This window comes from Oratosquilla oratoria, chromosome 22 (assembly GCF_046742065.1).
Source record: "Oratosquilla oratoria isolate Oo_2021 chromosome 22, ASM4674206v1, whole genome shotgun sequence".
Taxonomy (NCBI): domain Eukaryota; kingdom Metazoa; phylum Arthropoda; class Malacostraca; order Stomatopoda; family Squillidae; genus Oratosquilla; species Oratosquilla oratoria.
The window spans coordinates 58,914,080-58,926,579 of record NC_134798.1 but is presented as its reverse complement, the minus strand read 5'-3'; the positions used below and the strand labels follow the sequence as shown (position 1 = coordinate 58,926,579).

Sequence of the window (12,500 nt, the reverse complement as noted above, 5' to 3'; positions counted from 1 at the left end):
CCCGACCAACATGGCTAAAGCCTTAGTGATTTTGCAATCCCCTTAGCGCTTTTAGTGGGGACCGAAAGGTCTGGGCAGCTGCCTTAGTGGAGGCCCTGTTGGTTAGTGCCACTCGCTGCCTTAATGCCAGCAGCCTTAGTGGCGGGAGTTAGTGGAGGCCCTGCTGGTTAGTGCCACTCGCTGCCTTAGTGCCAGCAGCCTTAGTGGCGGGAGTTAGTGAAGGCCCTGCTGGTTAGTGCCACTCGCTGCCTTAGTGCCAGCCGCCTTAGTGGCGGGAGTTAGTGGAGTTAGTGAGGTGCGAGTGGCTAGCGTGAAACTGCGGCCGTTCCAGCGATGAAATATTGGTGGTTGGGAGTGCGTTGGGGGGGGGGAGAGCGGGGGGGAGAGGGAGAGGGGGGATGCTGGGGGAGAGGAGGGGAGGGGGAGTGGAAGAGAGAGGAGTGGAAGAGAGGGGAGTGGAGGGGAGAGGAGGGGATGCTGGGGGAGAGAGGGGAGTGGAGAAGAAGGGAGTGGAATAGAGAGGAATGGAGGAGAGGGAAGTGGAAGAGAGGGGAGCGGAAGAGAGGAGGCGGAGGAGAGGGAAGTGAAGGAAAAGGGGGTGGAAGAGGGGAGTGGAGGAGGGGGGAGTGGAAGTGGAGGAGAGGGGAGTGGAGGAGAGGGGAGTGGAGAAGAGGGGAGTGGAGAAGAGGGGAGTGGAGGAGAGGGGAAGTGGAGGAGAGGGAAGAGGAAAGAAGGTAAGAGGAAAGTGAGGGGAATGGGGAAGGAGAGGAAGAGGAAGGGAGGGAAAGGAAGTTGAGAGAAGAGATGGAAGAGAAGAGAAAGGGAAGAGGAGGAAAAGGAAGTGGAGGGAAGAGAAGGGGAAGGAGAGGGAAAGGTAAGGGGAAGGCAAGAGAAAAGGGGAAAACTTTGGGACGTTGCGTCACCGCCTGGACCCCTTCCCTACCTGGAGGTCCTCTTCCTCTTGTCCTGGATGTCGTCAAGCGATTTTATTAGGTCATGTGCGACGACCCCGTCAAAGGTCCAAAGGAGGGAGGAGGAGGAGAAGGAGGAGGGGTGAGTGAAGGGGTGAAGGGTGAGGGAGGTGACGGGGTGAGGAAGAGGATGAGGGGATGAGGGAGGGAGAGGTTGAGGAAGAGGATGAGGGGGTGAGGGGTTGAGGAAGAGGATGAGGGATGAGGGGTTGAGGTGGGGGTGAAGGAGGCAGGGAGGGGTTGAGGAAGAGGATGAGGGGGTGAGGTGAGGGTTGAGGGAGGGAGGTGAGGAGTTGAGGAAGAATGAAGAACGACAGGGAAACCCCGCGCTACTGCAGAAGGAGGAACCGGGGGAGTACCGCGTTGTTGAGCCTACTTCGGGAGACTAAGAAGGCCAAGGTAGGCCGTGCAGGCCATCCATGCCCTGCGGCGTTGCTCACGGAAAATTATATTTAGGCAGAACGTGTCACCCTTTAACAAAGGAAGGCTGCGGGAGGGAGGAGGAGGAGGAGGAGGCGAAGGAGGAGGAGGAGGAGGAGGTGTCTACTTCCTGTGCCTGAGGGCGGGGTTGAGGGTTGAGGATGAGGTTGAGAAGTGAGGATGTGACCACGTGATTACCACAGGTGTGTGTGTGTGTGTGTGTGTGTGTGTGTGTGCGCGCGCGTGTGTGACCCTTTCTTGTAGCAGTATGGAGTTGATTGCGGACTAGGATAATAATGGGCGTGGCGTGAGGGACCGTTCCTCCTAAGCCACGTTCGTGGCTTTCGGCGTTCTGAGGAACATGCGGGTTGCCTCCTGCCCTTGGCGGTTGTCACGAGGTGGGGGCGGTAGGTGTTCCAACACCTGCCAACACCTGCAGCATCCCGCAACACCTCGAGAAGTCCTTGGAGGTGTCCGAGGACCTGGCAGACTCTTTCTCGAGACCCACAGAACACCTAACGAAATTTACAAAGAATTCTTCTCGAAATTTGCAAAATTCTTTCCGAAATTTGCAAAAAGAAAAAATCTCCGAAATTCGCACAATTCTTTTCTTCTCGAAATTTCCTAAGAGTTCACGGAATTTCCAAATTCTTCTTCTCGAAATTTTCAAATAATTTTCTTCTCAAAACTTGCATAAAGTTCTCCAAATTTACAGAGAGTTCTCGGAATTTGCAAATTCTTCTTCTCGAAATTTGCAAACAACTTTCTTCTCAAGATTTGCAAAAAGTTCTCGAAATTTCCAGAGAGTTCTCGGAATTTGCAAATTCTTCTTCTCGAAATTTGCAAACAACTTTCTTCTCAAAATGTGCAAAAAGTCCTTCTTGAAATTTGCAAAAAGTTCTGGGAATTTGCAAAAATTTTCTTCTTCTCGAAATTTCCAAACAATTTTCTTCTCAAAATTTGCAAAAAGTTCTTCTCGAAATTTGCTAACTTCCCCACCCCCAACTATGCACAATTCTTCTCGAAATTTCCAAAGACCTCGAACTTGTACGAGGACGACGTGATCGAGTCCTTCTCGAGACTTGCTCGAGGTCGGAGTTCAAGACTCCTTCGAGGAGCTAAGAGACTCTTTGGTGGAACTTCGAGGTCGAGTAGAGAGACTCCTCGAAGACCCAGCTCGAGACTTCGAAGACCTTCTGGAGAAGAAGAACTTCATCTCTGAGCTTCCGAGAGACTTCAGAGTCTCTTTAGGACCTCCACCGGTCTCTCACTGTTCATCTAACACGGTGTTAGGTCTCCGAGTATCACTATCACCGTAACACAACACCGTAAAACATGCGATATATTAACGATACACAAAAACCACGGAACAGTGGGAGACGGTGATAGGAGAGGATTGCTGATGCTGTGTCTCCGAAATAAACAGCGAACCACAGCAGCAAGCCGAGGGCACAAACACAGCACCGCAGCACCACCGACACAGCAGTAAGCCCGCTGCAGCACACACAGCCGCACGCCACAGCTGCTTTTCTACGACTACAGTCCTCTCGCTCCCTCGACCACACTGGGCACCGACAGAAGTGACGTCACGTCGTTGCTCGCTTCCTATTGGTGCGCTCTCTCCGTGACGACACTATGTCCTCCGCCCAGCATCGATGACGTCATGACGTTCTGTCTTTGTTTTGATGGTCATCCGTTAGTAATGGTATGTTGGGATCTAAATTCCTTTTAGCGATTTATGTGAAATAACCGGCCTGGTTACAGGCACGCAAAAGACCATACGTATACGTAATTACTGTGTATGCAAAGTATAATATATGGCAGCTAACACACATAAATATAGCCATCCATATGAACATATATTTCTTGTATATACGTATTTTACTGTCATTCATAATATAAATTTTGAAATTAAAATGTATATAACTAGATACTACTCCACTTTCCTCTATAAAACACACACACACACACACACACATATGTAGTGGTAGCGTTCGCGGCCGCCACTACGGCGGTCCGGGTTCGAATCCCGCCCGGGGCTGAAATAATATCAGTATCGCTGCGCTGCGAATCGTTACTTCAACTCCTTGGGCGGGGAGTTGGAGATGTGTGTGCGTGTAAGGTCACAGTATTACCCATAGATCGGTAGTATATGAGCTTTGAGCTCTCTTACGGGAGGGAAATAGCTGTCGATCACAGGTCCAACACGTGATCCAAGGCCATGGTGAATCACACACACGTATAAACACACACACCCATACACATAAACGTATAAATACACACACACACAATTACGCACACACGTATAAACACTCACCCATACACACACACACACCCATATACACAAACGTATAAATACACACACACAATTACGCACACACGTATAAACACTCACCCATACACACACGCGCGCACACACACACACACGTATAAACACTCACATACACACACGCGCGCGCGCATACACACACGTATAAACACTCACATACACACACACGCGCGCGCATACACACACACACACACACGCGCACATACACATACCATTTTTTCCGCAATCTGTTTTTCCTCCTTTGCCTGGGGTAGCCTATCACTCTCATTACTGAGATAAGTGAAATGACCGAGCAATACACACACATGTGCCTATGTACGTATTCATGCACGTATGCATCTATTCAAGTATGTATGTATGCATCTACGCTTATTTGTATATAAATATATGTGCAGGTACGTATGCATGTAGGCATGTGTGTGTATGTATATAACACACACACACACACACACACACACACACACACACACACACACACACACATATATATATATATATATATATATATATATATACATACGTATATATATATATTATATATATATATATATATATATATATATGCATACATACACTCAAAAATCATGACATCGATTCGACTATGCTAACAACCAGGGAGCCTTGCTGCATTAATGGAATTCCATTGATAAAAAGTCTCCTCTATTGTAAGAGAAGTAATGCAGAGAAAAACGTAGGGCATGTTAATCTGCGGCAGAGCAATATATATACATATTCAGCGCGGCTGTGTGGACAAAGACTTTTGGGGCCGGCTATGGGGGGTAGTACTTGTGTGAATATATTTTAAAGATGTGTGTATGAAAAGAAGTTGGATACACGCGTGTATTGGGGCGTGTTTTTTATGGCTAGTCTTAGAGATGGATTTGGTGTTTTTTGTATTAAGTTGGGGTAAATGGGATTTTCTTGGGGGAGGGATTTTGGAGGGGATTTTTTTGGGGGTGACCTATTTTGAGGTGATTTTTTGGGAGATCTTTTTTTGGGGGGTGATTTTTGGGGAGTTTTTTGGGAGGGGATCTTTTTTTTGGGATGATTTTTGGGTGATTTTGGGTGATTTTTGAAGGGTTTGGGGATTTTGGGGGGGATTTTTTGGAGGGTCTGTAATTTTGTTTTTATAGTAACATTGTAACCAAGGGAGTAGAGGGAAGCAATGTGATAAATAAATAAATAAAATTAAATATATAAACAAAATAGATAAACGGATAAATAAGCAAAAAATAACTAAAAATAGGAATAACAAATAACTAAATAAGAAATTATAATGAAAACGGCATCAATTATTCATCCAAAGAGCAAATATTCTCAACCATCATTAACTTATCCCTACAAAAATAGATATATAAATAGATAACATTAAATAAATAAATGAATAATAATAATAGTAATAATATTAATCACATATTTATCAATAAGACACGGTGCAACGAACAGAACAAAGTTATGGTAATAATAAAGTCAATAATTAATCTAATAATATTACTACTACTACTAATAATAATAAAAATAAAATCAAATATTTCGGAATACAACAACAAGTGGATTCATCGTCTACTTGTTTCGGGTAAAGTTTGGGTCATATTTCAGTGTCCGTTCCGTCGTCACTTCCGGTCTCACGCCTACAGGCAACGGGTAGGATAGGATGGGTGGGGATCTTTCGATAGTCAAACGTGAGAAAATACACACACACACACACACACACACACACACACATACACAAACATACACATGCGTGGGAGTATCATTCCAGCACACATCTACACACACACACATACACACACGTATTAGACAGTTGGAACAAGTTAGATGAGAAAGTGGTGTGTGCAAAAACAATACATGAATTTAAAAATAGTTTAGATAAAATGAGATATGAAGACGGGACACCACGAGCATAGCTCCCCTTCCCGTAAAATACAACTAGGTAAATACACAGCCACACAAACACACACACACATACACATGCGTGGGATCATCATTCTGGCACACACACACAGACGTACACACATACGTACACATACACACACACACACACACATGCGTGGGATCATCCCGGCACACACACACACACACGTATACACACACACACACGTGCACACACACACACACACACACACACACACACATTCGTGGGAGCATCATTCCCACCCCGAACACACACACATACACATACGTACACACACACGTACATGCGTGGGAGCATCATTCACACACACACACACAGAGACGTACACACACGTACACACATGCGTGGGAGCCTCATTCCGACACACATTCACCTCTGCTTCCGGATGCATCACTTCCGGATGTTCTTTGTTACCGACGGATCTCTCTCTCTCTTTCCCTCTCTCTCTTTCTCTCTCTCTCATTGCTTCTCCCTCTCTCTCTATCTTTTTCTCTCTCTCCCTGTCTTCTTTCTTTCTCTCTCTCTCTCTCTCTCTCTCTCTCTCTCTCTCTCTCTCTCTCTCTCTCTCTCTCTCTCTCTCTCTCTCTCTCTCTCTCTCTCTCTCTCTTCCACCGCCTCCACCGCCGTGCCGGAGTGAGTACACGGGTGTGGCACACAGAGGATGCTGTGAGGGTGGAGTGCTGTGTGGAATGTTATTCAGGGTATATAGGATGCTGTGGAGTGCTGTGAAAAATGCTGTGGAATACTGTGGAGTGTATGACGCTGTGGAGTCCTGTGGAGTAATGTGTGGAATGCTGTGGAGTGTCTGATGCTATGGAGTGTCTGATGCTGTGGAGTACTGCGAGAAATGCTGTGGAGTGTTGTAAGAAATGTTGTGGAGTACTGTGAGAAATGCTGTGGAGTGCTGTGAGAACTGCTGTGGAATAATGTGGTGTGTCTGACGCTGTGGAGTATGATGCTGTGGACTACTGCGAGAAATGCTGTGGAGTGTTGTAAGAAATGTTGTGGAGTGGTGTGAGAAATGCTGTGGAGTGCTGTGAGAACTGCTGTGGAATACTGTGGTGTGTCTGACGCTGTGGAGTGTCTGATGCTGTGGACTACTGCGAGAAATGCTGTGGAGTGTTGTAAGAACTGCTGTGGGGTGCTGTGAGAAAGGCTGTGCAGTGCTGTTTGGAACGCTGTGGAGTGTCTGACGCTGTGGAGTAATGTGAGAGGTGCTATTGAGTGTTGCAAGAAATGCTGTGGAGTACTGTGAGAATTGCTGTGTAGTGCTGTGTGGAATGCTGTGGAATGTCTGACGCTGTACAGTGCTGTGAGAAATGCTGTGGAGTGCTGTGTGGAAGGCTGTGGAATGTCTGACGCTATACAGTGCTGCGAGAAATGCTGTGGAGTACTGTGAGAGATGCTGTGGAGTGTCTGACGCTGTACAGTGCTGTGAGAAGTGCTGTGGAGTACTGTGAGAGATGCTGTGGAGTGTTGTGTGGAATGCTGTGGAGCGTTTGTAGGATGAGAGGGAGCTCGAAGTCAGGGGGAGGAAGAACGGCCAAAGAATAATGATGGCGGCCTTCTTCTTTCTCCCTAGGATCTAATTACACAAGAAAAAACATATATATTTTTAATAAAACACTATATATATATATATATATATATATATATATATATATATATATATATATATATATATAAATATATATATATATATATATATATATATATATACATGTTGTTACTGTTATTATTATTATTTGCTCTTATTATTAGTATCATCATCATTACTATTATTATAACCATTATCACTAATCATTATCATTGCTATCATTATCATAATTACTTATGTTATTATTATTGTTACTACTGTTATCATTATTATTGCTATCATTATCATTATTATTACTATCACTATCATTATCATCATCATTATCAACAGTATTATTCTTATTATTACTATCATCCTTATAACTCATCATAATTATCATTACCATCGACAAGATGGTCATGTTTTCGATATTGTTCAAGCTGATGACCCCACTACGGGGGAGAAGGGGGGAAAGGGGGGGGGAAGGGGGGGATGTGGTCGACTCACAGGGCCAATAACCAATTCCTATAAGCTCCCTTCGCCCCCGTTCATGTGAAGGGTGCACTTGTTACGTCATTGTATATATTAGTTTATATCCCAGAGCATTTCAAATATATCTGACCCGACCTCCCTCCCCCGCGGTCTTCGACCTGAAGAGGGCCCCTAGGGGTCGTGACCCCTCATCGGACGGCCGCTGTGGAGCGTTGGTTTCGACCCTGCTTCGCATGACGAGAGCTAGAGTTTGATTCCCAATGGGTACCGGTGACTGCCACTTGCCCCAGGATGAGGAAGGGGTGGGGCAGTGTGTTTCGCCGTGGGGTCAGAGGGTTTAAGCGAACCAGTAGGTAATGGATGTCCCTCTCTCTCGCTCGCTCTCTCTCTCTCTCTCTCTCTCACTCTCTCTCTCTCTCTCTCTCTTTACGGTACGGATACCGCTTTGCCTGGAGTACATAAAGATAAAGATAAGGAGGAGGTCGAGAAAGGAGAACCGAAGTCGAGTGATGCCATTTCGAACTAAAGTTACTTACAACCCACTTGGACCGAATTCTCAAGGGATCTCGCAAGAAGAGGTTTAGACATTAGGCCCCTTTGGCGTGTGTGTGTGTGTGCATGTATGTATGTGTGTGTGTGTGCGTTGTGTGTGTGTGTGTGTGTGTGTGAGAGAGAGAGAGAGAGAGAGAGAGAGTGTAGGTGTATATGTGTAAGAGAAAGTTCAGGTACGTATGTATGTGTTTGTGTGTGTGTGTGTGTGTCAGAGAGAGAGAGAGAGAGAGAGAGAGAGAGAGAGAGAGAGATTGCAGGTGTATGTGTGTGTATGTGTGTTTGTGTATGTGTGTAAGAGAGAGTTCAGGTACGTATGTATGTGTTTGTGTGTGTGTGTGTGTGTGTGTTTGCGTGTGCGCGCGCACATGTGAGTATGGTATAAATGGAGAACATGTCTGAAGTATGTAGGTTCACTGTGGACTGCATATATCAATTAATTAATTCATTCATTAATTCAAGGAGACCATCCTCCATAACATTAAAATCAAATCAAATCAAATCAAATCAGCCATCCTGAGTCCACTGCTGAACAAAGGCCTCTTTTATAGCATTCCTTGATTGGCACGACAGCGCCAACCTCTGCCACGTCACTCCTGCAAACTTCTCTATCTCGTCTCTCCACCTTCTGTCTGGTCTCCCTCTTCCGCGCTTCCCACCTCGCGGCGTCCACTCAGTAACACACTTGTTCCATGGCTCATTAGTCGTTCGCACCAACTTACCTGCACAATTCCACTTCCTCTCTTTTACCGCCTCCACAATATCTTTCACTCTAGTCTGCTCTCTCACCCAATTTGCTCTCTTTCGGTCTCTCAGTGTTATTCCCATAATTGATCTCTCCATTCTCCTATGTGCAGTCCTTAGCTTTATCTCCATCGCCTTCGTCAATTTCCAGGAAGTAATAACACAAATGGGTAACTGTGGTACTAGTAATTTCTTTATCCTACATATATACATACATATATATATATATATATATATATATATATATATATGTATGTATATATGTATATATATGTATATATGTATATATATGTATATATGTATTTATATATGTATATATGTATTTATATATGTATATATGTATTTATATATGTATATATATGTGTATATATATATGTATTTATATATGTATATATATGTGTATATATATATGTATTTACATATATATATATATATATATATATATGTGTATATATATGTATGACAGAAAATTTTGAAAGTAATAAAAAGATGTTTTGGAAAGAAATTAAGAGAGGAAGAGGAGGCGAATCAAGTAGAGAAGAAAAGGTAAAAGGTGCAGATGGAGAGATGATAATGGAAGAGAAGACAGTAAGGGGAAGATGGGCAGAATATTTTAGGGATGGAGAGGGAGTTGGGAGATAGGGTTGATGAAAGAGTATTAGGATGGTTTGGACACATGGAAAGAATGAGTGAAGAAAGACTAGTAAAAGAGGTGTGGAAGGCAGATGTGGAGGGAGTGAACATGAGGGGACGTCCTAAGACGAGGTGGATGGATGGGGTGAAGGGGGCTTTGGGGAAGAGGGGAATGTCTGTTGAGGAAGGACGGGAGAGGACAGAAGACAGGGGTGAATGGAGAATGGTTGTATATGGATGATGTTGTGATGCATGAGGTGGAATGGGTGGGGGGGTGGGGGGTGAGGTAGTATGTGTGAGCAAAATTTGACGCAGCCCGAGGGGATTTCTCCCCGTCTTCTTCTTTTATGCATGGGGGGGACGGAGAGGGGGGGGTGTCGCCGATTTAATGAAGCGGCCTTGCTGTGGATGTGCTGTGTCTTGCGACACTGCTTCTTACCCAGGGCAGTGGACAAGGTGCAGGGATGACCCGTCATCCAGGAGGTGCTAAGATGAGAGGGAGGGTGGAGGGGTGTGGAGTGTATTCAGGGATGGAATGGGTGGGAATGATTTTATGCCTTTTCCTTTTTGGCTATCTCCCTTGTAAGGGGGAAAAAGCCTTGGTATATGTATGTATGTATATATATATATGTATTTATATATACATATATATATATATATATTTCTTTATCCCTCCTTAACCACCTTGTAGGATAGAACCGCTGGTTACTCCATAAGCCCTTCCCTACCGGAGGATACTGTCCCTTTAGTTTGTTCGTAAGACTTAGCCCGAAACTGTTCGGTTTGGGTTTCAGTAAGACCACAATTTCCATTTCGTATGCTCATTCATGCCCCGCCAACCAATTATTGAAAAAAATCGAGACGAATAATAAAAATAAAACAAATAAATAAAAAAAATTATATTAATAATAAAAAGTCTGTCGAGACAAAGGACGCGGCATGATAATGATATCAAAGGTCATTTGTATATTGAAGAAAAAAAAATGGAAAAAATAAATCAAAATAAAAAATTATGATAAAAAAAATCGGGGGGAATCTTTGTGTCATATTGAAACGAGCCAATGTTGTGTTCCTCTTTGTTGACAACTCTTTCTACGCTCTTTTTCTCTTTGTACTGACGACGTGTAGACATGTATGTATCCATGAATTTATATAAATATATGTATGTATGTATGCATGCATGTATGTACGTATGTATGTTTGTGTGAATGTAGGTAAGTACATACGTACAATTTCATGCACGTATATATATATATATATATATATATATATATATATATATATATATATATATATATATATATATATATGCATCAATGAATATATACCCATATATCATGGCAATGTATATATATATATATATATATATATATATATATATATATATATATATATATGCGGAAAAACCACCAAGGAAAAAGAAGAACTGATGACCAAGCGCTTTCGTCACTTCAGACATATTCATGGACCCCGAGGATGTCTGAATAGACGAAAGCGCTTGGTGATCAGTTTTAGAATCACGAGTTTATGTGATTTCTCATGCGATATATATATATATATATATATATATATATATATATATGTATATATATTTATATATATACATGCATCAATGCATATATACCCATATATCATTGCAAACATATATATATTTATATATATATATATATATATATATATATATATATATATATATACGTAATCCATCATTACCAATATATATATATGAACACAAACAGATACATGTATACACATGCATGCTCGTAATTGTCATATACAAACATAAAGATATACATATACATATATTATATATATATATGTATATATATATATATAAATACACACACACACACAATATATATATATATATATATATGTGTGTGTGTGTGTATATATATATATATATATATATATATATATATATATATATATACATATATATATATATGAGAGAGTGATAGGTGGGGAAGGGTAAACGAAGATGGGCTAAGAATACATTTATTGTTCTTACGTTTCGGTTATTATAACCTTCCTCAGAGAATTTGTTACAGAACATCTTGGTCACAACATTTATACCCGTAGTGTGGGAACTTGTGAAGCTTCGAGTGTCAGGTTTTTTCTAGCGCATTAATTATTAAGAGACTGGCTGCTTTAGATAGGCATATAAATCCTTCTCTGTCGTTATTATTTTAAATGTCAAAGAAAATAATAACGACAGAGAAGGATTTATATGCCTATCTAAAGCAGCCAGTCTCTTAATAATAAATGCGCTAGAAAAAACCTGACACTCGAAGCTTCACAAGTTCCCCCACTACGGGTATAAATGTTGTGACCAAGATGTTCTGTAACAAATTCTCTGAGGAAGGTTATAATAACCGAAACGTAAGAACAATAAATGTATTCTTAGCCCATCTTCGTTTACCCTTCCCCACCTATCACTCTCTCATTTGTCTTAAACAATTTATCAACATATATATATATATATATATATATATATATATATATATATATATATATATATGATATATACACATAATTAACCTATCAATACATAGACAAACCCCACAGAATTTCCATAACAGATGTTAATATACAAATCGGGGTTAACTAACCCGGTTATAACCCCCTCCATTAACCCCCTTCAACCCAGGAGGGGTATACTTGACTGATTTATCTCTGGCTAATGTCCCCGAGGCCGCGGTTAAGAGTGTTTGCAAACCGATAACTTGCCCCTTTCATCGATCATGGAGGAACTCATCTCGATCACCAATACACAGCAAAGCCCGTTCTCACGGTGGCAACGCCGTCTTGGGGGGGGGAAATAGCAAATAAAACGGCCTCCCCCCCACCTCTCTCTCTCTTTCTCCCCTT

The 12,500-nt window shown here is 42.4% G+C and overlaps 1 protein-coding gene across 1 annotated transcript in view; it reads right to left on the bottom strand.

Annotated features, from left to right (window-relative positions):
- Nucleotides 1–12,500, bottom strand: part of LOC143037628 (FERM domain-containing protein 8-like) — a 113,789-nt gene that overhangs the window by 73,787 nt on the left and 27,502 nt on the right. The gene's annotated exons all lie outside the window — the stretch shown is intronic.